This window comes from Hirundo rustica, chromosome 5 (assembly GCF_015227805.2).
Source record: "Hirundo rustica isolate bHirRus1 chromosome 5, bHirRus1.pri.v3, whole genome shotgun sequence".
Lineage (NCBI taxonomy): Eukaryota > Metazoa > Chordata > Aves > Passeriformes > Hirundinidae > Hirundo > Hirundo rustica.
Window position 1 is genome coordinate 44169675 of NC_053454.1, and position 27089 is coordinate 44196763.

The 27089-nt window shown below is 34.9% G+C and overlaps 1 long non-coding RNA gene across 1 annotated transcript in view; it reads right to left on the reverse strand.

Annotated features, from left to right (window-relative positions):
- Window positions 1–25967, reverse strand: part of LOC120753276 (uncharacterized) — a 129399-nt gene extending 103432 nt beyond the window's left edge. The window contains exon 1 of the long non-coding RNA XR_005701042.2: window positions 25835–25967. This is a non-coding gene — a long non-coding RNA (uncharacterized LOC120753276). The remainder of the gene's footprint in view (window positions 1–25834) is intronic.
- Between the last annotated feature and the right edge of the window lie 1122 nt (window positions 25968–27089).

Below are 27089 nucleotides of genomic sequence, written 5' to 3' on the forward strand. Positions count from 1 at the left end.
TTCACTAGCCACTTATTGGAAACAACATGATATATCACTCAACTTTGCATGTTGATATTTTTAAGCATTTAGTATTAGTTTATCTCCACCTACTACTAGTATAAATGTAAATACATTAATAAGCTGAATTAATCTCAGTGATAAAACTCAACTTTTACTGTTTCTGAGAAATTACAAGGAAAAAACCCTGCATTATTTAGGTATCTAAATTTTTCTTTCTTTGTCCCCTAATGAAAAACATAAAAAAAATCTTGCATTATTCTGAAAATTGTTAAAATTTTTGAGTCTATACCTTTAAAATATAGCTAGCTATTCAGTAACTCTAAGTAATCTCAAATTGCCTAAAATTTTTAGTAGTCAAGTCCTGTGAAGTTCTATTCTACTTGCAGTTTTTAATATTAATCTCCCAGAAGAAAGGAGCTGCTTTAACTATTGTCAGAATTCAACATTCAGCAGCTTTTTGGTCAGTTTGCATCACAGCAGGGTCCTCTCGAGTATTCTGTGCAATCTGAGATAGATTTTTTCTTCACAAGAACAATGAGATCTAATCACTAACTCAAGCAGAGAGAAGAAAAATTATTTGTTACTTTTGCTTAAAAAATTATCTTTTCTTAACAACTTAGATAGTTTATCGTGTTACATTAATATGCTTAAAAGGCCGTCTTCAGAGAAACAAGCTAACTAATTTCATGTTGAAAACGATAACTCTAAAATTAAATAAATTTTAGGAGATATATTTTAAAAAATGACTAAAAATGGTTGAAAAATAAAATCAAGTTAAATTAATAATTCATTTTTAAAAAACAAAAGTAATTTTAATGAAATATTAATTTTTTCTCACTTAGAGAAATATGAACATGTTGCTCAGATATTTATTAAAAAACCACTAAAACATTGAACGTATTTGTTTATAAAATGCAAAAGTAATGCCTATTAACTAAAGCATTTCTTCATTTTGGGTGTCTTCATGCCGCATGAAAGAAACGCAAAACTCCTTTATTCCTCCTCTCTCAATACTGTTTACCAAACTCCTAGCCAAAGTTTAAATTAAAAGTTTTACAGATTATTTTTGTAGCTGTAGTTGTACAACAAACTTAAAAATGCTGAATCTTAATCACTGCAAAATTTTGGCCTTCCATGGATAATGACCTTTTGTGAAGGGATTAATTTATGCAGTAGTTGGGGTTTGACTCCTGAAACAGACTTACTAAAGGGGCCTGGACCTTACTTGCTCTTTTTTCAACTATATTTTTTCTGGTATAATTAATTGCTGTAAAACTCCTCATAACTGGAATTCTGGTTAACTCCTTGTCCAAGAGTACTACATTTCATTAGCTGAATCTTGTTCTGCTGTGGCTATCCCAGGGAACAAACAGGATGAAGGGGCATCAGGCGCAGCACCAGTAAAGCTCACAGGGAAAGGTCAGAACTAACCTGCTCCTATGGAACCGCTCATTACCAAGATCCTTTCCACCAACCAAGACAGGAAAATGAGTATTTTATACAAGGTTACTGGAGAAAGCAATACCATAATATTGGAGCCATCCTTTGAAGGGGAAAAGAAAATAATTTCCACTGCAAAATATTGTGCCAATAACTCCACGGCAAATTAGCAGTGAAATCTCATCCACTGCCATTGAAATGGCATAAATCTCTGCATCACAAAGTAATTATACATCTCACCACAATGATCAGAGCCCTTTGTCATTGACTACATGGAGGATTTGTACCATTAATATACTTCAAGCATCAGTGAACCGCTCACCAGGAAGATGGAAGATTTTTGATTCCCAACAGTGTCCCAGCATATCATAAAAAAAACCTATAAACCACCAGTGGCGGAAAAGAAAAATCATCTCATAGAGATATTAGTTAATAGTATTTTTTTGTCTGTGAGCATTTTGTCTCTTTTGTGCCCTCCCTTCTTCTTAAACTATCCTTATATTTTACTCCATAAATATATTTTTTTCTTCAAATACAGGATCATGCAAGGATCATACAAGCAGTTTTACTAAAACAAAACACGACAAAAAATTGCAAACTCTACCAATAATCCCCCATCACATGTACAAAAACCAATACACTTTTTTCCACATTTTCAACTGCCATCCAAAAAACTTTCTCCTCTTGAAAAAGTCCCAAGAAAATAGATTGCCACAAGAAAATTATGGAAGCTTTAGTTAACCCTTAAATATTTGTAATCCTCAATATCAAAATACATAATTGATTATTGTGATTTCTTTTTTTTTTTTGCTATTTCAACCTCAAGTACTGAAATGTGTCTACATAATTAGGAAATTATATGGGAGATCAAACGAAAGTCATCTACAACACATTTTTAATGATTTTGAGAAAGGATTTTGATGGCACAGAGAAAGACATTGTTAAAATGTCAAAGATCTTAACAACAAGATTTGTTATAAATATTTCCTTTGTGCAATCTTTTTAAAATCTTTGCAATCAAGTCCTTTCTATTCACACTGTTTATGTAGTTCCATTATGTCACTTATAAATTATTTCCACTTTTCAAGATTCTAAAAGTAGAAAGAAAAGCTTCTATAATTTTTTTTCTTAGAAAACAAAATCCATTACCCTTTAAAATTTCACATAACTCTTCCATTGTCCTTTGATCAAATTCCTCAAAGAACAAGAGAAACAATTTAGGGTTCTTTTGTTTAAAACTACAGTGTATTTTATTATCAATGCACTAAAGATCCTTTGAATGCATTTGGTAGCTTTTACATCACTAAATGCATTGTATTGAAAATATAAAATCAAACACTAAAACCCACAAATGCAGTCTGAAAGGGAAGATTAAGCAGTTCCTCTATATGCTTTAATATCCAGGAAATATTATATTACTTTATATTATGGCTTGCACAAGAAGAATACTTTAAGCATCGAGCATGTAAACTGACTTTGACAATTAAATATGCAGGAAAGATGGAACCAATATTTTACTCAAAATTGAAACATTCTGTTTATACAATATAGCCTGAAATGCCAATTCACTTACATATGGTTGAGATCATTTGAGTTGAAACTAATTGTAATCTAAAAAATATTGATTAGATCATGCTGCAACATATAGGCCATAACTCAGTTGCACCATCACCTTGTCATGCTATCTTGAAAAGTAAAAGGGACTTCAAGAAGTATGTAATAACAGTAATTGATTCCTTTAACTTCTCTTACAAGACAAAGGGTGTTATTGAACCTTTATTTATAATTTTCTCTTGTAATTAAAACTAAATACCTTTATTACTCATGAATGGAAATACTAATTTCTTTAGCTGATCAAATAAAGATCCAGTATGTTTGTTCTTCTTTTTGTACAGCTGGCTATATACACTCACAATTTGGGGGCTAAAATTAGAAAATAATGCAGGAACAAATAAATATTTTATGTGTGAAACCTACCAAGATTTCATTATTAAGCATCATCTCAGATGTGATGCTAAAGTACGCTTTTTTGGTTTCATCTGTGGAATAGCCCTGGATTACCAAAGGTAATATATGGTGACAATAAAACTTGCTGCTCATCTCAGATTTTCTGGAGTATTGTATATTTTATGGGGTCAATTTTTAGAAATTTGTCATTTCCACAGTGGTCGCAATTTCATGGTATTCGAGTGTTAACACCCAGCTGCACAAAGAGGTTCTATCCTGTATTTCTTCCTTTAAATCTTCTGTACTGCAACAGAATCAAGTAGATATAAGCCTGTATTTTTCTATTTGTTATTTAATAGTGGTGATATCCTGTTGAAGCTTCCAGAGGAGTCATAAATTTTCTTTCCATAGCTGACACGTGTTACAGGGCACACTGCTTAAATGCATGTCTCCATTTCTCACATGAGATATGGGGAGATTTTATTTCAACATATATATTCTTTCAGAAAGATATCACAACTGTTTTCTCTCCTTTAAAGAAAATTGCAATTTTACTTCCTTTAAAAATTCATTCTCACTGAATTCAGAACTATGTGCAATGTAATGCCAATACCAGTGTTAATGGCAGAATGCCATTTCCATTTTCTAGGTGTTTAAAAAACATCCCCACAGAAGAAAAAATTCCCACCAACACACAGCTGTTTAACATCAGGAGAGATTTTGGAATAATTTTTTTTGGACATAGAAAGTTATATCCTTGTGCTTCTTATGGATACACTCAGGGTAAGATCTTTGCAACTACAGAAGGGGTTTTGTGCCTGCCCGCCCAAAATAACTTCAGTAAAGAACATGTCAGTGACTAACTACATCATTTTTTCCAAGTAACACTTCCTAGTTTGCAGAGAAAGACCCACAAAATACTAACTTCCTCCTTTTTTGTATCAGTGCCTTTCGCAGCAAGTTGCACAAAGCGTGATCATTTCTAATTTTAAATCTTACTAGAAAAAGACAAGAATTACATCTAGATGATTCTAAGAGGCCTGTTTGGTTCTGGAAGAAGTTATAAGGATGGACTTGTATTATACATCACAGGGGATTAAAGAAGAATTTTAGGATCTCATTTTTATTGAAATATTCACTAGGCTGAATGCACACTAATAGGTTGTTCATCCGCACAGAGCACTAACTATGATATTTAATAGGGTAGGTCATCACTTCCCTGTGATCTGGTTGTCAAGAGCTATTTTTCACTTTATGTGTCAGCAGTAATCTCTTTGGAGAAGTAACTGCATGTGATACGTTAACCAACGAGACCTGTATTCATAAATAAAACGCCTATGGTTTCAGCAGTGAAGGGAACGCTACAGAAGAGACAACCACATGAGGGTGGGTTGCTCTGAATAGTTGAGGACACTTGGGTAAAAACTTACAATGTTACTCTTTTTTTCTTTTTCATATTGCTCGTATTTTGTGTATCTCTATGGTATAATGATTATCTTTTAAAATTTAAATAGCTCTTTAAAGAAATAGTAACAAACAATCACACAAATTGAAATTATTTCTGTAAAATAGAGACAGTTCACTGTTCTTAAACAGAATTACTACATTTCTCACTTGCCTGTCCAAAACTCTTCCATTTCAACTGATTTCATTGTATTTAAAAGTTTTATTCTCCCCTCCCCTCACTCACAATTTTGTTTATCAGATACTGATTGGCAGAGCACATATATCAAAATTGTAGCAACAACTCAAACAGTGCACTGGCATTAGATAAAATGATGTAGGTTAAAAAACTGCATAAGATGTTTGATGGATTATCATTCCTCTTCTTAGTTTGAATTTTTTGTTTGACATATAATTTTTTGAAATTGTTTAAAAGTATGGTATCAGGTTTTGGCTTGATGCTCTCTTAAAACTGAATTTTTTCTGTTACTAATGTGTGTAAGTAATACAAGTACTTTCCCGCACTAAAATATCCTTCAAAATGAAAAGAAACTTCATTTACTGAATTCAACAGGTGAGAATATTAGAACATCGAAGGACAAAGTGTCTTAATCCTGTTGTCATACTTGAAATCGATACTTCAGCTGCTTTTTATAAATCAAAATACAAAATGGTCTTTTTATCAGTTCAGTTACCTCCCTCAAATTTCTTCAGCCTTTGTTCTGTGCTAACAAAGCACTTTTCAAATTATAGAAAAAAGGTAAAGGTTTCCCTCCTCCCAACTTTCCTTCCTACAATTTGCATATAATTGCTGCTATAATACTTGTAGCGGTAGTCCTTTGGATGCAAGGTGCCTTTTCAAGTGAGATATTGTTAGTCTTGCCTGAAGCTATTATGATGTGGGCATTTTCTTTGACCTCCAAGCATTTTGCAGAAAAGTACAGTAGCATCACAACCCCCGGAGCACATAAGTAGCTATCATCACAGAACATATTTCTAGGCAAGACTTATTCCACTTGAATAAGTGGACATTTCCACATGGAAATGTCTTCATATAGAACAACTCTTGAGTTTCATCTGAGTATTTTAATTAAGTGCAACGCCAAAACCAAAGTTCTATTACAATTCTAGTTTTGGTCTTGAATTTCCCCAGGTGGTTATTGTGATACGATAAAGTATCTCAATAGGAGAAAAAACAGGATTTTCAAAGCATCATTGAGCAGAAATACTCAAGTGTGCACACACTACTTATCACATAACTTAAACAGGACTGTTTAATTGGAAAGTGTATAATGTGCTTTGATCTGCCAAGCATTCTTCAACGTTTTAGTGATAAAACTCTTTGGAGATGTCTTATCCTTAATAGCTTGGTGTTTGCATCACAGGCTGAACAAAGCAGCAGTGCTGAATCCCTGTTTTTACACTGAGTGTCTCCATATGATCACTTATAAAAGTTAAGAAAGACTCTTCAGGGAATGGAAGTCTGAGAAACACTGAAAGATGATAGAGGTCCAGAGTGTTCTTTATCACTACATAAAAGAGAAATTTTACCTCACAGAGGGCAAAAAGATAACTTAGAGATGAATAAAAGAGATCATGCTTTGTGTCAGTATGGAATTACATTTAATGATCCAAGAAGGCATTTCAAGTCCTATTTGATGCAGAGAGACAAAAACCTTCACTCCAGATTTTTCAGCATGTTAACATCACTGTCCATGACCATAGTTTAAAACAAACAAACAGTCAAAATCATAACAGTTTCATCAACTAGAGCTGCAAACGCACATAAAAATACAATAAAATTAAGTCAGCTGCCAGAGAAATTAAAACACGTGACCAAAATTCTGCACGCACATATGTTCAAACGTTTGGATTAGGTCTGTCTACAAGATCATCAAGGAGTCAAGTATTTCTATATCTTAGAGATATCCTTTAGAATAATTGTTGAATTAATTAATGTTAAAAATAAAATTCTCAAAATTCATATGAAATTATTGAATTTTAAAAATTCATTTGCACTTCAGACAACATCATGTTTATATTCTGTTTAAGGTTATTGAACGTTACTCAAAATACATTTTTTGCTTGACAACTAATGCAAATATGAAGAAGAAAAGCCTTGAGTGTTTTCCCCCCAAAACACTCCACGCCAGCCATTGATATACGTTATTTTGGAAGGAGGCAGAAAGGAATATATGACTCACTAATGGCACTTCTCGCAAGAAAAATTATATTGCAAGAGAGTTCTTTACTAGGACTTGAAAATAATCCTGTTCACAATAAAAAGTCCATTTATATCTCATTTCCCTACAGCATAAGTATTTGCACTAAGTTTTTCAAGGCTCTGCACAAAAAGCAGATTCTTAAAGCTGTGAACCATACCCTTTACATTTTTCCTCAAGTTGATTAAATTGTACCAGTATATCCACAAGATGGGTGATCATGAGTCTATTTTTACCTCATACAAAGTGTATAAAAATGGAATTAATAACTATGCTTCACTAAATTGAATTATAGCTTAAATAATATCCAAGTCCCAAATTTCCTGAGTTTAGCTTTGATATTTGCTGCTGAACTAGAATTCCTTGAGATCAATGAGCAGTAGAGTGAGTAATAAGATAAAAGGAAGGCATATTACAAGTTGGAATTCACTGAAAATCATTGACAAAGAAGTAACTTGAAGTTAAGGGAAAAAACCCTAGCCATGTTGCTAATATTAAAATATTTAGCCTAAGACTTTCACTTTACCCTGTTAAAATTGCATTTTCTTTCCAGAGGGGATACTGACCTGCTCTAAATACAAATTACGATGACTCCAGAGCAGTGTGACTATACCTCTTCCTACCACCTTATCCTCAATACTCTTGTTTGAATAAAAAAGAAGGAAAGTTGGTTAGGTAAGCCTTGTTCTTCTAGGAGCTTTGATTTTTACACCTTTGTTCTACCTTGGTACACTTTCACATCTTTATTCTAAATGAATAAGCTCTCAGCATGAAAAATTCCTTACTTCTTCGCTATTTCTGTAAGACAAAAGCTAATACATATTTATAGTTTTTTTAGTTTTTAACTGAAATTAAGATCACTGTGTCTTTAATTCATCTCTTGGTTTTAACTAATGCAGAAACTGAAGAGATTATTCATAGCATACTTTTTATCTCCTTGGATGCAAGATCAGAGATGATTCACAAGAAGCTTAAAAGTTTCTTAGCTCAAGTGGCTATGCAGTCACATAAATATTTTAACCAAAGGACCTAAATTGAGTTATATGCTGTTGTGAAGATTCTACTTGCATTCTTTTCTTTGTTTCCTTCTCTTTATAGCCGGGGTTTGGGTTTTCATTTTTGTCACTGCCTGCCTTAACCTCATAATTAATCTACTTGGGGACCACCTGAGGTCTTATATATTCAAAGCAGACAAATTCTACTGCATGGAGCTGATAAATCAAAGGCAGCACAGACTTGTTCAAAATAGACACTTGTTTTGGATTCTCCTCAACAGTTCTGAAGAACTGACACACCACATATGTAGAATTCCAGCCAGCTAAGGATGAGATTTTAAGGAAGATAGTACTATAACCAGTTCTAGATAGTGTTTTTCTGATGGATTCCTGCTGTTTTACAAGCCCTTCTTTGTCACTTCCTATATCTTTATTTTTCATGGTAATTAAAAAAAAAAAAAAAATCAATGCAGTAAACCATGGCATAAGAATCACAGACTAGATGTATATAAATTCCAGCACTGACATACAAGTCCATCATTCAGCAGTTGCCTAGTACTGCAGTTAAACCCCTGTGCTCAGGATTCTGCTGTTGAAATCTGCCAGTGCTTTGGTGTTGTGGTGTGTAACCAATGAAATCCTCGTCCCATCAAGCACTTGGCACTTAGAAAGGGATTTTCAACAAGTCAGCCTTCTCACCAGCTGAATACTTTTATATTGCCTCCCAGCATAAAGTGAAATATAGATCTTCTTTTGCTTTGGGAAAAAACCACCACAAAACAAAACTGAAAACAAACAGCCCAATTACAGAAGACAGAGCATTGATAAATGTAAATAATTCCCTTCCCCAATGTAGTAGCAAAAAATATATTTAATTTTTTAAAAATTTATTTACCAGTTTCTTCAGGAAATGTAGGGACAATAGTATGTTTAAAATAAGTTTGTGGTTCAAGCTTATATTTCCTTTGTGGCTCTGCAAGTGGCATGAGTGACTCAGCCCTTCTGGCTATAACAGCAAAATTCAGAGTCGCCTCCCAACACTTTTCCTTTTCTAAGGCAGAAGAGCTTATGGAAGCATGAACTTGGAAGGTTTGTGGGAGAGAAATTGTAGAATGGTGATTGAAGGATTTGGCAGAGCTGAGGAGGTGGTGGAATACAGAGGAATCTAATACCCTCAACAGATCATTAAAGATTTCCAGTCTCATCAAACACCTTAGAGTAATTTTGAAGCTTCTTTCTAGCTTCCCCTGACTCATCTCAGAACCATACGTATTAGCAACCCCAAAACCACTTCTGCTGCAGAAATTGTTCTCCCCCAAGGTCCCAGAAATAAATAAGTTATTTTCTCTTTATCCTTAGGCCAGTGAGTTTTAGATATGGCTTACATTATTGAAAAGGCTGAGACAGCTCTTCAGGAAAGATGAGTCTTAAATTTCATTGTGCTCTAGTGCCTAGGCTTCTTGATGTTTGTTGTTTAGTTGGGTATTACATCCCTGAATCCTTTTCTGGACTTCAGTGTCTAAATTCCTTCTTTCAAAAAAGCTCCCAGGAAATAAAGAAGTGAGACAGGTCTTTCAGGTAATGAACAGAAAGATAATTAAAGCCAAGATGCTATTTCATTTTTCTTTTCTACTTGAAAAAAATTCAAACTACACAGATAACTCTTCATATTGCAATGCTTTCCTTTCAGGTCATAAATGAAGAGCAAGGGAGATCATGACACTATAACCTACTAGCTCAGATGCTCACATGGTGCATTAAACAGCAGCAGGTTTGATAATGACACTTGAACTTCACTAACACTATTTAAAAGTAACACCTGATTGTACAAACCTGATTGTACAATTTTATCCAAAGCATTGCAACCTTGTCCTATTATAAATCCATATTTGAATTTCCAGTCCCAAAAGGCTTGATGGACCAAAACCCACACTGAACGTGCATCACACGTTAGATCTTTGGTCTGTGCAATAAGCACAAAGCCAATTTTCTATTCACTTACTTAATAAGATAAAGCTTTATATGGCGACCATGTTGATGGTTATGCCTTTATTTTTGGATAGCTGTTTTCAAGCTTTTGGATGCTAAAAGGTCCAAGTCAACAAAACTTGTCTTTTCACTGGTCCAAGATATCATGATAAAGCAAACTATTACATCATCTCCCAGTGTGAAATGCAGTGGAGAACTTTACTGATAATCAACTTATACAAAGTTGTGACTGTTTAACATCTTCATCAATGTTTTCCTTTTATCTGGAAGAAAATTCAATTGTTTCCCTGGATTTGCTAAGTGCATTCAGTTGCATGAATGAAATATAAAGGTCAGTTCCTTCCACACCAACATTCAAAACAGTATGTGAGATACTTCACACAACTATATTTTATTCACTGACAACCCATGGGATTGTTAAGGTTGGAAAAGTTCTCCAAGGCTGTTGAGTCCAACAATTAACTGAGCACTGCTACATTTACCACTATACCATGTCTTCTAGCATCACATGCATACATTCTTTGAAAACTTCCAAGGATGGTGATTACACCACTTCTCTGGACAGGCAGTTCCAAGGCCTGCTCCTCCTTACAGTGAAGAATTTTCCTAATATCCAATCCAAACTTCCCCTGGTGCAACTTGAGGTTGTTTCCTCTTGTCCTGTCACTTGTCACCAGGGAGAAGAGACTGACCCCTACCTGGCCACATCCTCCTTTCAAGTGGTTGTACAGAGCTATATGTTTCCCACCCAAGCCTCCTTTACTCCAGGCCAAACAACCCCAGCTCCCTCAGGTGTTCCTCATCAGAACTGTGCTCCAGATCTTTTGTCAGCTCCATGCCCTTCTCTGGATCACAAAGTGTACCATGTAAACAAACAGACAAGGAAAATCAACGTTTTGAACTGGTGAAAGAACAACTCTGTGCTCTGGTTCCTATTGAGGTCCCTCAGTAGCTGAAATAATTCTCTACAGATTTGAAGGTGAGGTTCAAAAATCTTCAGGGACTCCCACAGGTATTTTTCCCAATGAGGTCAAGCTGCAGCCAGAGGTCACTCACCTGGCTATGTGAGTCAATTGAAAAAGCACAAAGGCAATTCCTCTAACACAGTAACTGTACCACTACTTATCCCAGTACCACCACTGCTCAACTGCTGAGCTACAGGATACCAAAACAACACTGTTTGATAGTACACAGGTAACCAGGTAGACATAACAAAAAGTGTCACTGGAAAAAAGTGGCATTAATTTGTTAAACAAATTCTCCTGTAAGCTTGACATCTGCAATGGAAAAAGCAGCAGAAACTAACAGAAACTAACCAACCACAAAACACATCTGAAAACAAACATTGCTTAGTATGATATTGGATAAACTCAGAATGGCTTCTCAAAAATAAAGGAGCAGTATTAGACTTGGGAACTAGCATTTAAAATAGTTAAGTTCATGGATAAGAGATATCTGGCCAACACTACAAGGCTTTCAAGAAGATTCATTGCCAAAGCATCTTAAAGAAGCTAAGTAGCCATGGCATAAGAGGATGGCTCTGTACAATTTGTTGAAAGATTGGATAAGATGAATTGTCATTGTGGAGACAAACTGTTTTGAGGTTTTCACATGTGCTGGGTTACATGCCAATCAACACTACAAATATATAAACTACTCATTAAAGAGAAAAAAGAATAAAGTTGAAAATGTTGATTATGAAATTACTTTGTTTAAAACAGATTTTATTTTTACAGGACTATAAATTGGCAAATGGACTTTGACATAAAGTGATAAAAGTAACAACAACAAAAAATAACTCCACTACCTACAGATAATAAAGAGACTACCTGTAAGAGGAGGGAAGAGGGAAGAATTTAAAATATAATAGCAGTTAAAATAAACTTGGTAATTGTTAGGAAAGCTGTTGTACTTGACAAAGCATATAGTGAAACTATTAAGATTCAAATACAACTCTTAAAAAGCTTAGAAGCTAAAGAGGTGTAAATTAGGAGCTCAGAAAAATCCATGGTCAAACATGAGTTGTTTCCAGAACATAATAGAAGCCAATTGTGTGGAATTATTTCTCAGTAACCAAAGTATTAACATCAGTACCAAAAGCAATAGGTTGGTAAAGAAGTCTCTTTCAACAAACAGTGCAATAAAAATCTTTCTGTGAGCACTGAAGTTTACATGTACTCCCCAAGCTCTGCTTACAAAGGGCAGAAAAACACATATGAACAACACTTTATTCCTTCTCATGAGTTTAACATATGTATTTCCTGTATTGTTCCTGGTACTGGTTACCTTTGTGCCTTGAATTGAAAGAAGGATTTGCCCTTAAGTAATAAAAAGAGTGTGAAAATCTTGTAAGAGCTTTTCTTCTGAGGTAATGTACAGAAAAGCTTTATTTCTGGTATTTGATTTGTCACATTCCCAAATACTCTCAAAAGTATTATACATTATACATTAATTAAAAAAAAAAAAATCCCAGAGGTTTAACCTTTTAAATTTATTTCAAAGTAGGATATAATTATTTCTATCTTAATAATTTTTACTATTTTACTAGTCAGTCATTTACCCAGCAGATCTCTTTTTGCCCAACAGCGCTTCCTACTTTGATGTTGCAGAAATAGTTAAAAGGAACAGATTCTTAATCTCCAAAATTACTCTATGCATTCAAAAGTAACAGAACTCCATGAATATTTCAAGTGAAACACTTAACTTTAGGCAGATCCTTTAAAAGGTAGAGCCAGAGTGCAGTGAGCTAAAGGAATGACCACTAATAAGGAGTCTTAGGCACATGGTGTCCACCATCTTGAGAAGTGTACTGAGCAGTTTGGAGTGTAGCTTGGAGCAAAACTATAAACTCTTCGGCTTTCCACCAGGTATATACTACAGTTTTATTCGCTCTTCTGGAAAAGTAACAAGTTCTGGTACACATTTGCTGAGTAAAAGCCCAAACAAACACTCCTAGGATATGACCCACAGCTAGAGCACAAGTCACACAAGCATCTCAGTATATACAAAGTGTTGGTGACAATAAAGACTTTTCAAACAGAAAAAAATAGTAAGATGTTTTGTTGAACATCAAGGAAAGTATGCAGAAAAGGCAAAACTCAGTAGAAAAGAGTATTATGCAGTATGTTAACTATGGAACAGTTTATTCTGCCATTCTAGGTACAGTAACTTCTGCAACCACCCTAGAAGAATTTGGATTACACAGCAGCAACTACAATCAAACCTACAAAATGTGCAAACCTGTAAATTTATTTGATCAGTCACACTTTCTAACTAGAAAAAGCAGTTTTCCAGAGCTTATATTACATTGTGACATCTGATGGGAAGGATTATTTTATACAGCTGCTTCTTGAAAACTATGTTTTGGTATATGTTAGTCATTAAAGATTGTTTCATAAAGAATCTCACGGCTTCAAAGACTGATATTTTTCTCAGGTTGAATTTTCTTTATATTAAGGAAGAATACATTTCCATTCCAAGTATACTGGCTTTGTGAAGATGTGAAAAATTTCTGAAGGTATTGCCTTTGTACAGTTTAAAAAAGCACCTTATCTTCATGTAGATATATGTCTTTCATGAACTTCTTATTTCAGTAATTGCCAAATTCCATGGATGGGTTACTAAAGCCACCTGAAGGCAGAGGTATGTGCCCATTCCTGTTTCTGTCATGCCCAGGACCAACAAAACTATCAATGAGTAAGGAATCAATGAGCTGTGGTACATGACACCAGGCAAGTAAGAGAACTAATTAGTATATCCGACTTAGCTATACTGTATTTATCTCTCAAGCTCCCAGCTTCATTTTTAAATGTAAAGTTTGTTCAGCATGCCCATCTCCAGGATGGGATAAAACTTCAAGAGTGCTTGGGGCTAAAGAGAGTCTTTAGCCCATCTGAACATTAAAAGAAGAAGTGGAGTTCTCACTTAAAATAAGGGAAGAACTCTAAGTAATTCTCTCTCATGGAAAGCTGGTCTAAAGTAAATGCTGTTGAGTTCTGGGAAATCTTATTTTCAGTTAGTCTTAAATCTTTTGTTGTTTCTATCATCATTGATGGTAAGCTATGGTATGCTTAGAATTTCTGTGCAGAATATGTTTACTGTCATTCATCACTGAGATTTACAGAGATCCCATAACAGCAATTAAATGTGGTTGTTTACTCAATGCTGTCACCAGAAAAGGATATAGCCTGTAGAGTGGAACTATTCAGGGGCCTGAAAATATTTTGTTTGTCAGTCACATCTAAAATATAACCAACAAACATCTCTTTTAGGGTCCTCTACACATTTCAAGAAAATCAGAATTCTTAGCCAATAAAGAGTCTCTGGTTTAAATGCTTGCTTTGTCCATAAAGCCAAATTAAACACTTCATTAACTCATTCTTAGTCAAAATTCAAAATTATGAAAGGATGACTGGCTTTCTTTGTAAGCCCTCATGTGCTGTTACTTGTAACCCTCACATGGTAACAAAGAGGAGACCCCAGGGTAAAACCCATTCCTGTTGTTCATCCCCTGGTCAAACAGAAGTTGCATGATGCATAAAGCAGTGCATAAGGCACAAAAACATTCACCAAAACATTTAGACAAAAAAGGGATGGAAATAGAAAAAGGAAGCACTTCTTTTGCTCCACAGCTCAAAGCTGTTCCTCCCATCAGGGTTTCAGAGAGACACAGAAAAATGTAAAGCTTTGTATCATAGAGATCCTGTGGTGACACATATAAAGGAGAATTCAAGTTTTTTCATTTGTGAAAATAAACAAGTGGTTTCATAAAGGAATAAGATGTTACCATGTCTCCTATAACAGATACTGAAAATCTTTTTTAAGTACAAGATATGATATCAGATCCAAGGGAAAAACACAAAACCGTGTCAGGGGAGGTTTAGGTAAGTTATAAGTAAAACCTTTCACACAGAAGATGGTGCTTTGGAAGGCTAGGATGGCTCTCCAGGGAAGTGGTCACTTTGCCAAGCCTGAGAGAGTTTAAAAAAACATTTGGACAATGCTCTTAGGCACATGGTGTGACACTTGAGGTGTTCTCTGAAGGGCCACAAATTGGAATCTATGATCCTAGTCAGACCCTTTCAACTTAGGATGGTCTATGGTATTGTCTTCTGTTCACTTCTTTCTTCAATGCCCCACTGCCAGGGCATACATGAGAGATATTTATAAATACCTGCTCATCAAACTCACTGGAGTGAAGTAAATACCATGAAACAGGACTAATCAGCAGAAGGAAGTCCATGCAGACTGTCATGTCATGAGTTTTCTGCAGCACTGCTAAGGACAGCTTCATACAGTAGTGCAGCTGCACAGGCATTCCATGCCAATATATCTACTCTAGAAGACTCAACTAATCAAATAAAGCTGATCACTCCTAAATGGAGCAAGAAGTGAGGCATATCCTATAAAAGCATTATTTTATAGAAGCAGGTCCATTTGATGCTTTAAAACTACCACTGGAATAGCTGGTATGACCTTCAGTTTTCAATGTGCAAGTATTTTTAGCAATCCATAACTGTCAGAGTTGATGAAACTTTCTACTACCATACCTAAAAGCTTTGTAAAACTTCCATTGTTCCTTACAATTAGTAATAATGTGTGGTTGTTTTAATGGGTGCTTATGTGTTATTGCAGTGTTAAGAACACGCTCTTTGATTTAAAGTACTTTAAAAGGCATTGGTATAGTAATTTTCAAAATTTCAGAATTCTTTTGCTTTAATTACATTTGTAAACTACAGGTAATTTCTTCCACTGTTATAGAATATTTTTAGTAAATACAAGATAATTTTAACCATTTTCACTTTCTTAGCTGAAAAATTAAGTTCTTCAATGAAATCTTTAAAATGAAAGAAAACTCATGATTCAAGAAACTGTTATGAATATATATGTGTGTGTGCATGTGTATATATATATATTTACAACACCAGGTTAGGAAATATAATTGTTAGAAATACTTCAGTCAAACCTAAGTGGGGCTCAGTCAAATTTTTAAAGTGCCTTATTATAGGCAAAGGAAAACTTGTAACTTTAGTTTACCAAGGTGTATCTTAGGAAGGTTACAAGAGAACTCTTACAGTACTCCTACAGGAGTACCCCTATAGAACTCTTTCTTCACATATTCTTCAGCGAGTCTTAAACTAATTTATAAAAATATTTTATTTATATATATTATATTTAAAGATTTATTAAAATTATAAAGATTATACTTCAATATTTGTAGATTAAACCAATTTATAGAAGGTACTAAACAGTCTCTTCGTGAACTGGGAATAAACAAGAAAAATCCCTTGAAAATTTGAAATGTTGATATCAAACATCAGGTCACACAGTGATTTGTCAGTTTGCTTTTACTGCTCCATAAGGAAAGTGTCACAGCAGAAAGCAGATAAAGAAAAGCCTTATACTACTCAGTAGAAGTTATTAATGGATTAGGTGACGAGTTTATGATTGTGGGGACCTGCCAGGGTGCCTTGTGTGACAAGAGAACAGGAGCCACCCCCATAGACAGAACCAGTCCCAGCCAGCTTCACTGCTGTTCAAAGCTGAGCCCATGAACAACATCGGTCTCCCTGTAATAATGTATTTAAGAAAGGGCAAAAAGTGCTGCATGCCAGTTATGAGATGGAGAATGAAAAAAGTGTGAGCAAAAAAGCCCTGCAGACACCAATGTCAGTGTAGGAGTGGCAGAAGGTTCTCCAGGCACCAAAGAGAGATCAACCTGCAGCCCATGTAGAGAGTATGGAGGCGCTTATCCAACTGCAACCCACGAACAGGAACACAGAGCAGATATCCACACTGGTGCTTGGTGGGAGAGGATGTAAAAGCACCGTGAGTGAATTTGATCCTGAGAAGAAGGGAGGGATGAGGGCAAAATGGGTTTACTTTTGTCTTTGTTTCTCTCTCCTATTCTATTTTTAATTGGCAGTTAATCTTCCCTAGTCAAGTTTATTTTGCCTATGACGGTAATTAGCAGGTGATCTCCTTGTCTTTATCCTGACCCCTGCACTTTTTGACCTTATTTTCTGATCCTGTCTTGCTGAGGAGAGTGAGCAAGAAAGCAGCTGGTTGGGGGCCTGACAGTCAGCCAAGGTTAACCCACCACAATTTTTGGAGATCTAGGACAAGAATTATTTAGCCACAGAGGACTCTGGAGAGCCTCCCAGAGTAATCTAAAAATAGAAGTTAATTGTTTTATTAGAGGGCTAATACATTATCATTTCCTGCAGCAATGACGCAGGACATCAAAAAGTCCTGTGCTATGCATAAGAACTTTAAATCCGGCCAATTGCACCTCTTTAGATAAATGCCTTTAGAAATTTATTCGGCGACTACTGTTATCAGCATTGCGGGAAACAGCAGCAAGTGAACGTCAGTGACTAGTTCCTGATAGCATTCAGACCCAAATGAAAATAAACATCATTTTAACCTGCCTACAGTTTCACTGCCTGTGATTTTGGATTCCCAATCTGAGCATGATTTCTGGAAGGCAGGTACTCATCATTATCTGAAAGTACCATTCACTTAACATCTTCGATAAAAAAATCACTTTTAGAATTTTCACTCCACTTCTTACTTAGAGCCAATTCTCAGCACAAAAATGCAGTTCCTTTAGTTTAAGCAAACAGGAATCCACAGGTTAGAAAAAAGGCTCTGAGAGTGCCAATTTAACAGCTTTTTGTTCAAGAGCTCAAAAGGCCCTGCCTTACTGACCTGTAATTTAACTTTGCTTGCTTACACTGTTAGGGGTGTGAATTGACAACATGCAAAGTTATCAGTCTTCAAAAAGTCATTTGAAGATGGTCTGTGTTTCAAATGAACACTGGAGTAAGAATAAGTGCAAATTAAAATAAATTATATGAAGATACATTTTCTCATGTCTACAGAAAATTCTAGGAATTTTCTAAACATATCTATATAAAGTCAGAATGTAAATAAAACCTGCCAATATTCACAAACATCCCAAGATGTATCAGCCTAAGGGAAGAACTCTGATTTCTACAACAATATGTTCTCATAGTACTATGACATCCAGTGTCTTCCAGATAAAGTAGCAATAAAAATGTCTATCCTGATTTTAAGCCCTAAAGTAAAGGATTACTGTGATAAAGTCAAGTAGTTGTCTCTAGAGCGTTTTAGATTGTCTGCAATAGAAAAAGCTGAGAGTGAGACATAAATACAGGAAGAGCATCTGTTAGTGTTTGACATTAACTAGCAAAAAGTTCTTAAACTGTTAAACTGGCGATTCTCCTTCCTAGGTTTCTTACCACATTCCTTCGGGCTGCAAGAAGTTGAACAGTCTTTTTGTAACAAGGAGTACATGGTAGGTTCTCCTATTTTTTTAGGAGAATTTCATGTACATTAGATGGTGAAACCACAATCATAAAAATTCAAAAAACATAAATTTATAAAACATGTTGAACAAGATACAATATAATAGTACAAAAACTCTGGGGATAAAAATATTTCTGTAACTTCCTAGTGACTGGAAAAGAACTGATTCCAGGTGCTGTAATTAATTCATCCTGAAAGAAATAAGTGCATTACAGCAGAGAATACTAAATTCCCAAGGTTGATTTATTTACAATTATTTGAATGCCTGAGCAGGTGTCTTGATAGCAACACCAGCAGCAAATTTTACAATTCACAGGTGTAACATCCCTTTCAGAACTCCAGCACAGACAGCTGTGTTTCAAAAATTTCAGCCTGCCAATAATTTCTCATACTCCTGCTTTTCCCAAGATGCTGTGTCCCCAAAACTGCTGCAAACTTTTTTCACTCCTTCGCTACAAAGAAATGGAAGGTTTTGTGCTTAGGCAGCCTTATAAGGTTATTTGATATATTGCTGTTTTGCAACTACATATATATCATAACCAGCAATTCCCTAGTGTACAGGAGCAAGGTTACTGTTTGCAGTCTTCAAGACTTTCTCATTTAAAAGCCATGTAAAACTCCAGTGAAAACTTTGGTGTTTGCCACAACTTATAAGTTCATTAATAAGTTAGTTAATTAGTATCTAAAATGGACTTATAAGTGCATTTTAGATATTAATAAATGATCATTCCAAAGGTGGCACAGCTTCATGATCAAAAATGGATTTCTCTTTATATCATATCTGTGAGACTATTAGCCTGATTTTACATGGTAAGGCATGGAAAACTAGAGTTGTGAAACCACAATACATAACTGACCTAAATGGCTATTCCTTAAACACAGGAAGAATTAGTGATTTTTAAGTGGATTAGCAGGCACCTCAAAACTCCATTGCTAAAACCAGAACAGCCTAAAGTACTTCATAACGATGTGTGGATACAAAAATAAGATACGTTTTTTCTCTGTAGTTGCTGCATTATTCCAGCATTTAGTAAGAGACAGTCTTATGAAGTCTCAGAATGAAAATCTATCCTTCTATGAATGCTCTAGAAATTAAAATACAGTAAAAATTAAGTTTACATGGCATCCGTAAATTCTCATAAGATACATCAGATATAATCTGATATGTTAGGTTCTTTTAATTAAAAGATTGTGATTTTAGTGAGATATTTGGACAGCTTAAAGGAAATGAAAAGAAGAAAAAGGTCTTCATTGTGCCTCTAATTTTGTTAGCAAACTGAAAACTGCAAGAAACATTTGTGCTCAATCAAACCTATTAAAAGCTACCAAGACAAAAGCACCAAGGAGCATCAGTGCATTAACTCTAACCTCACTTGGATAACAGCAAATTATACAGATTTTTTTGTTCCACCGATTTTCATGGCATATCCCCACAATGCCTGCCTAGTCTACATAATAAAGCTAAAGCCTTTTTGCTGTTGGAAATGTGGTCTAGCTATCCCAAGGAGTGAAAGCACAGGGCTAGCAGAGAACAAAAGCAAGTGCTGCACTGAAGACTGTGCTTTTAAGAATGGCATTTTAGTTCTAATGAATCTCTTCCTGACATGCCAGGGTATCAGAAGTACTGTTGGGATCTCAGTTCTCCTCTCCTCAGTCGGCAGGGGCTAAAACTGACAGCTCACTTAACTTCATAGGGAGAAAGACTACCTCTTACCTCATGAAACTTAAAAGTGACCCTTATGGCTAGATAAGAGAGACAAACTCCAATGGCAGAGGCATCAGTTCTTACTCAGCTGAAAGGAAGGTGGTTCTGATGACAGGATTCAAAGGAAGAATAATTAAGGTACAACAGAGTGGAGGACCATTTTTACACTGAATGATACTTATGATCCCCTAGTGGATGTCTCCTTTGCTAAACTTCAAATTTTATTCCTATCTACAACATTATGAGTTTTGTTCATTAAAATGATTCAGTACCATTATAACTATGACATTTTACTATGACATATGCTCAGTAACTGCAATCAGGCCATAATTACTTCACAAATATATTTGAAAAACCTAAAAAGACTCTTAGGAAATTGCATACACTCTCCTTAATGGCATTTGCACATACCACATATTTCAAAAATCTTCTGTATTATAGAAGTATTTCTGTGCATAAGAAAAGATTGCCTAACTCCCCAGTGGCTGAGTTGAACATGCACTAGCATCTCTGATGTATCAATTAGTCATATAAAATAGAGGCAAGCCAAAAGGAAAAACCTACAGTTCCATAGAGAAAAACGTTTATCAAGAGCCCAAGAATGGCATTTGGGATAACTTCTGCAATGCCAGCACATGGCTCCCTTTTCCAACTAAGTCATTAGTTGGTATTAAAAAATGTGTTAGAACTTAAGGTACAGTGCTAAAAGCAAAATATCTGTCAATATTTTAGAGCTTGAAGAAATTGAAAAGCCAAATGTTTTCATAAATCCTTAGTAAATTTCTGTGTGTATGTGATATTCTGCTTAAGTATAACGGACTTGATTAACTCAGGGTGGTTTGTTTGTTTTACTGTTCGTTTTCTTGTAGAGGGGGTGTGTTTTGAGTGTTCATGTTTGGGTTAGGTTTTTTTTTCCCACAGTATGTCCTCATAGACTCGAATTTCCATTCCACGTTACAATAGTATATCAGAAGTGATAAGATTTTGCAAATAAACATTTTAATCTCTTCTAATCCATTGATCTAATGAGTTTTTGTGGCATTTCCAGCTAACCTTATGGAATAAAGATTTTGGCTACTCAGGAGATTTTTTTTTTTCCTTTATGTTATAACTAAAGGGTGTTATTTCCCTATTTCATTAGTAAATTCTTTAGTCTGATCAAGCAAATCTAGCTAAGCAAAATTTGACCCTCTAATCAAAGCAAGCAAAAGCTAAAATAATTTGGAAGTATTAAAATCATTGTTACACAAGAGTTCTTTAATTAATTGAGATCTGTTATTTTTTATGAAGTGATCTACATAAACCTGGATCCAAAGAGCTGAGTGTTTGGAAGAATTATTTTAATTTATTTTAAACCAAGTTTCTTTAACTGTTTAACACATTTCTTTAACATATTTTACATTTCTTTAAGACATTTCTTAACTATTCAGAAATTACACGGATGTTTACCTTTGCACACTGGGCGAGGCCTTAATATTGGAGATTCTATTTGCAGAAACAGAACCAATGACTGGAACTGTCCATATCATAATCTCAAAACCAATGAAGACAATATATATGTTCACAGTATGGGACTGGTTAGTCTACTAACATGTACTGTGGGACTCAGCTAATAGCTTTCTTTTTGTCAGAACTGTCAGCAATAATGTGGATTATTTTGAAAGTTTTGAGATACCAATCTTTCACTATCCTCCAGGGCTGCCTGGAGGACAGAAGTATAGATTCATGAGAAAATAGCAAAGTGTTCATCTCACATTAGAACAAATATGATAACTTTGGACTTATGAGGAAAAGACATAAAAAAAGAAAAAGTTACAGCCCAGTTTGGACAACCATTTGTCAGCCTGAGGGTTCAAAACCACACGCTGCCCAGGAAAAAAAAAAAAGAAAAAAAAAATTAGAACCATATACTTGTTCTTAAATAAATGCTTTCACGGTCTGGCTTCATCATGCCTCCGTATAATTTCCAAGAACTCATATCCTAATTTGTTTTCATTTAAAATATAAATATAATTAATTATGTAATAATATTTTTTTAAAATGCACACAGACACTCATGAACTTTTCAATCTTGTCACCTTCTTTCCTGTGTCAGTTTGGTCTTTCGTGGGACTTTGTGCATTTTGATTTTTTGTCCCCATTGCTATTGAAATGCCACTGTGAGGTACAGAAATGTCGGAATAACACCCATTGTATTGAACTCTTAGAAACATTCAAAAACATTTGAACATGACAGTACCATAAAAACAAACACCTCATTCTTAACAAAGATCCACGCGTGCCATAATATCATAATATCGCACCATGTTATGTAACAGTTTAAATGACTGCAAATCCTTTCAGCATTCTTAGTTGTGTCAAGATCTATTTGGAGATTGTGTCACTCAAAGTTAGGTATTTTCATTGAAACCAGGCTTCTGAACTTCCATCACAGAGTTTAAATAGGCGGTGCTGTGAGGGTGACTAGTCACCACTGTGGAAAATAGCTCATTCTAGGTCCTACTGGGTAGATCTTAACCATGCTTATTTGATATTGCAAAAGTAAAAAAACCCGAACAAACCACCCCATACACACCTACAGAATGGAATCTCTGTCAAAGAGCACAATTATTTGACTTGTTATTCATTTCACTTTTTGTTAGCAAATGCTTTTATCATTTTACTTTGCCCTACTATTGTAATCTACATCATTATGCATGAGAGGACTTATTTAAAAAAGAAAGAGTACAGAAACCTCAAGTTCTTCCCTTGTTTTATTCTGAAAATATTTTAAATGTATTTCATGTTAGGCAATTGTAAACAGTCCTATTCAAGTCTTGACTATCAGATATATATGCTTGAATAATATTTCAGATACAAGAACGCAGTATGGGATGCTTGGAAATATTAGCATGACATTGCCTCAAGTTCTTTAATGAAAGATTAAGCTGCATGCTTTACATAAGGGATATTATCACTCGAGGCTCTCTTTTTTTCTTCCATAGGAGCTAGAGAACTTTTCTGTAAAGTATATACACTATATATATAATGGTCCTGGAATTTACTTTCAACTTGAGTTTTTTCTTCTCTTTGTAATTTGAAAGGAAGCTTGGTGACTGTTTTTGGCCTGATGTGGTTAAGGGGAATTTCTTTAAGTGAAATTTTAAAGAATTCTCAGAATATATTCTCTTGGAATTATGCATTTCATCTGTGAAACTGAAACACTTTCTTTAGAAACAAGAAATGCTGCAACCTCCACTCATGACAGGAAGAATATCAATATTCTGCAAAGAAAGACCACTCCCAGTACAAAAGCTTAAAGTGTTTTCAATAGGATATATTTAAATATCTGTCTAATCAAGAGACTTTCAAAAGAAGAAGCACAATGAAAGGAATTCAGTTAATTTATTCCTTGACTATGGCTACACACAGATGATTCCAGATGGAAAAGTGAGGTGAGAAAAAAAAAAAAAGAGGGAGATATAAAATGGACACTTTCTTACTTTAGGAATGGACCAAATTTACAAATATGATGTGATAATTCCATAAACAAATTCAAAACCCGTGGAAACTAGTGGAAAATGCATAACATTGGCACAATTCTTAGGCAACTGATTTATCTTTAGATGTTAGGGAGGCTGATTAGCCTCCAAAACACTACAGAGCGCACTTGCATTTATCCAATGTTACATTTCAGATCCTTCAACCCAGTCCAGCACATCCGGGAAAAAAATTTCATAATTAATTCAAAGAAAGCTCCCACCCAACTTAAAGTATTTTACCCGTGTTCCCTCAAAACTCCAGCCACAAAACCATTTCACAACCTTCTCCGCAGACTTCCAACCTTCAGCCCAAATGTGCTTGGGCAGGCAGCATAACTACTAGCTTTTACATCATTGTTGTTCTTTACTGTAATCACCACTAACATTTTACTTTTGAAACTTAGAATACACACCCCCTTTCAACTGTTATCATACCAAACTAAGAAAGCCAAAATAGTTATTTTTCTCTCAAACCACAATATAAGCATTCAATTTTATAATTATACTGACTGTCTTCCTTCAGGGTTCAACTTGGAGTTCAGCTCTCAAGTTGTACACAAAAGAGATATCATCAGTTTTACAAACTGGTCTTATGACTGCATTTTTTCCTAATAGAAATATCTTTTTAAACTAGTCATACAGCAACATTTCTAATTTATTTCCCAGTATGCCCCTTTTCATCAAATCAAATGTTAATGCAAAAATACCAATTGTTTGGATTTGATCCAGGTTACTTTTGCTCTTGACCACACTATATAACAGCTCTATGCTTTTCCTCATTTTCATTACATTTGTCAAGGTTTATGGGTTTTATTTTGATTTCTGCAACTTACCTAAAGCAGTTTTGTCCATTTTTTCTTCATTCCTTTATTTATACACTTTTAAAACACAGAAACTAAAAAAACCTTTTTTTCCCCCTCTCCATTCTCCAGAGTATATATTCATTAGCATCATGCTTATTCTTTCCACTATAAATTTTTAATATTTTTATTTAATTGCAGGTATTGTCAGAATACTACTGAGTTCCAGGGTTTCCTGCAAAGACCCCCTCTGTGATCCCATGTGCCACCTCAGAGGTGAACAGGGTTATCATCACCTCTGCAAATGTCACTCTTTTGCATCTTACTTGTGCCTCTAATTGGCCCGTAGCTCTGGCTAGATCTTCCTAGCAGACTCCCAGCTAGGATATAGTCACTCAAGGCAAAGTATCCCTAGACCACAAAAAACAAACAAACAAAAAAAACACCAAAACCAAACCAACCAACCAACAGTCTTTCTAGGGAGCAATTTATAGGACATTATATCCAGGTGCATGACTGATAATTGATAATCAAAAAATAACATTTTACATAACAACATTCCACACCTACATGGCACTTTTGTGTGGACTACTGCTACAACAAACAGTCTGATATGACATTGCATATCAAAAACCATCAAGCAAACAAGTTAGAATCAGTTTTCTAATAGAAAGAATCTCATCACAACTGAATTTTACCAAGACATACAATTTATTACCAAACTGACATAAACATTTAGAGAAAAAAGAAGAAAGAAACTTTTTCAGTGTTTTTGGTTTCTGATATATCTCTTTGATTATTACAAGCCAGATAATTATGTTCTCTCATCCAGAATGAAGCATTCATCTCACTCTACTGTTACACAAAAATAACTTCTAGTACCACCAAAGTATCCATTTTTTTGAGAAGTTTGAATTAGCAAAACACCAAATAATTTCATTACACTACTTTTCTTTCTTTTCTTTTTTTTTTTAAATCTCCCATTGCTTGAAGAGAGATTGCCAACTACGCTCACAGACTGTTCTAAAACACCAAGATGTCTATAGTGTGACTGCTGTACTTTTAAAGAGTTTGCCACACCCTTTGAAAACATTTGGAAACAGAAAGACTTCTAAGAACAACCTGTTCATATTTCATCACCGCCAGTTTCCAGTTTAAGTTATGTAAAACAAGATAAGCAATCTGGGAACATCCAGAAAGTTTAAGTTATAAGGTTAATGCAAAAAATGCCTAATTCCATTTCACAATATCTCATCTTAAACATCTTTTCAGAACTAATATGAGCACTGCATGTCATTTAAGTCAGCAGCCCTTACAGACATCCATCCTTCACTACAGACCTCACTGCACATTTTAAACATACTTGAAGTTTCTGGTTCTAGCTAAATGATTAGTTTTTCTCTCTAAAGGAAAGAGATGAAATTCATCATGCAATTACCTTGACATCCTGCTGTGACAGAAAGGGTCTCTGCAACTCATCTGTGACCGTATACTTTGTTTCTTGTATGACAGCTGAACGGAAAAAGAGCAGTCAGACTGAGTCTCAGGCAGGAAATCTTTCAAGACTTGTGGTATAGCCTGCTCTTGGAGATTAAACCAAAGGAGTCCTCCTTCTTTCTGAAAGTACCAGATCAACTTCAGCTGGGAAGGCACACCCCCAGGAAACAAACATATCACAGGTGTGGAAAAGGAGATTTGGAAAGACGAGCTGGGAATAGGAATCAGAACTAGTAAACAGTGAGGAAAGGAAGAGCAAAGTGGAGTTTTGGGATGAAAATAATTCTTCTTTTTGTTTTTTCTATAGGTTGATTTAATTTCTTTGTTGTTGTTGAAAGAAATCCATTGCCACCAACGTTTAAATGAATGCTTGTTTAGCTTTAATAAATGTTAAGCTTCCAGCAGATAGGTCTCAAAGTTCTGTCTAGTTTGCAGTCCCTGCATATCCTTGCATCTTTATTTTCTTCAAAAGTTTTTTGATTTACCAAGAAAAAAAAACCTAAATAGATTAATTTTCAAATCCACATGCTTATTGTAGTAGAAAAAAATTAATTCTGCTTGTCAGTAAAAAGTGTGCTATTTAAACATACAAAGTTAACATATATGTTAGAAAATGTCTTAAATTAAGAAAAATGTGAGTGTATAAAATAAACCACACTTTTCAGACTCAAACATTCAATAAAAATTCATTTGTTTCAGCAGAACAAATGTTTCTTGCTTCTAGATAACAGTTGAAAACTCAACCAAGATAAAAGAAATAGGCAAGGATTTCCACGTAGCTACAGAAGATCTTAGTCCAAATACTTGTTTTTCCTTAGTTCTGTGTAAAGCTAGGAGCAGCTGTCTCAAGCAGTCCCTGTCACAATTGCTCATTTACTGCCTTGCAGCTGCTCCAGGAAAGGACTCCCTTACTTGGTGGGCAGCTTGCACACCTGAATGCCTGCTCTCAAACTGCAAGTGCAAATATGAAGCTGAACTAAGGAGAATTCTGAAGTGCTTTGATGAAATATTTCTTTGCGTGCCTTCTAAAAAAAAAAAAAATCAAATCTTGAAAACTGTTTAAGGGGAAAAATATTTTTTAGCTGTGCCCTGCTCTAGGAATATCATCAATAAATTTCTCCTAAGTAGCAAAGCATCTGCATTAGCCTTAAAAGAAAATACCCTTAACAACTGGTACTGCTAATCATAATGATGGG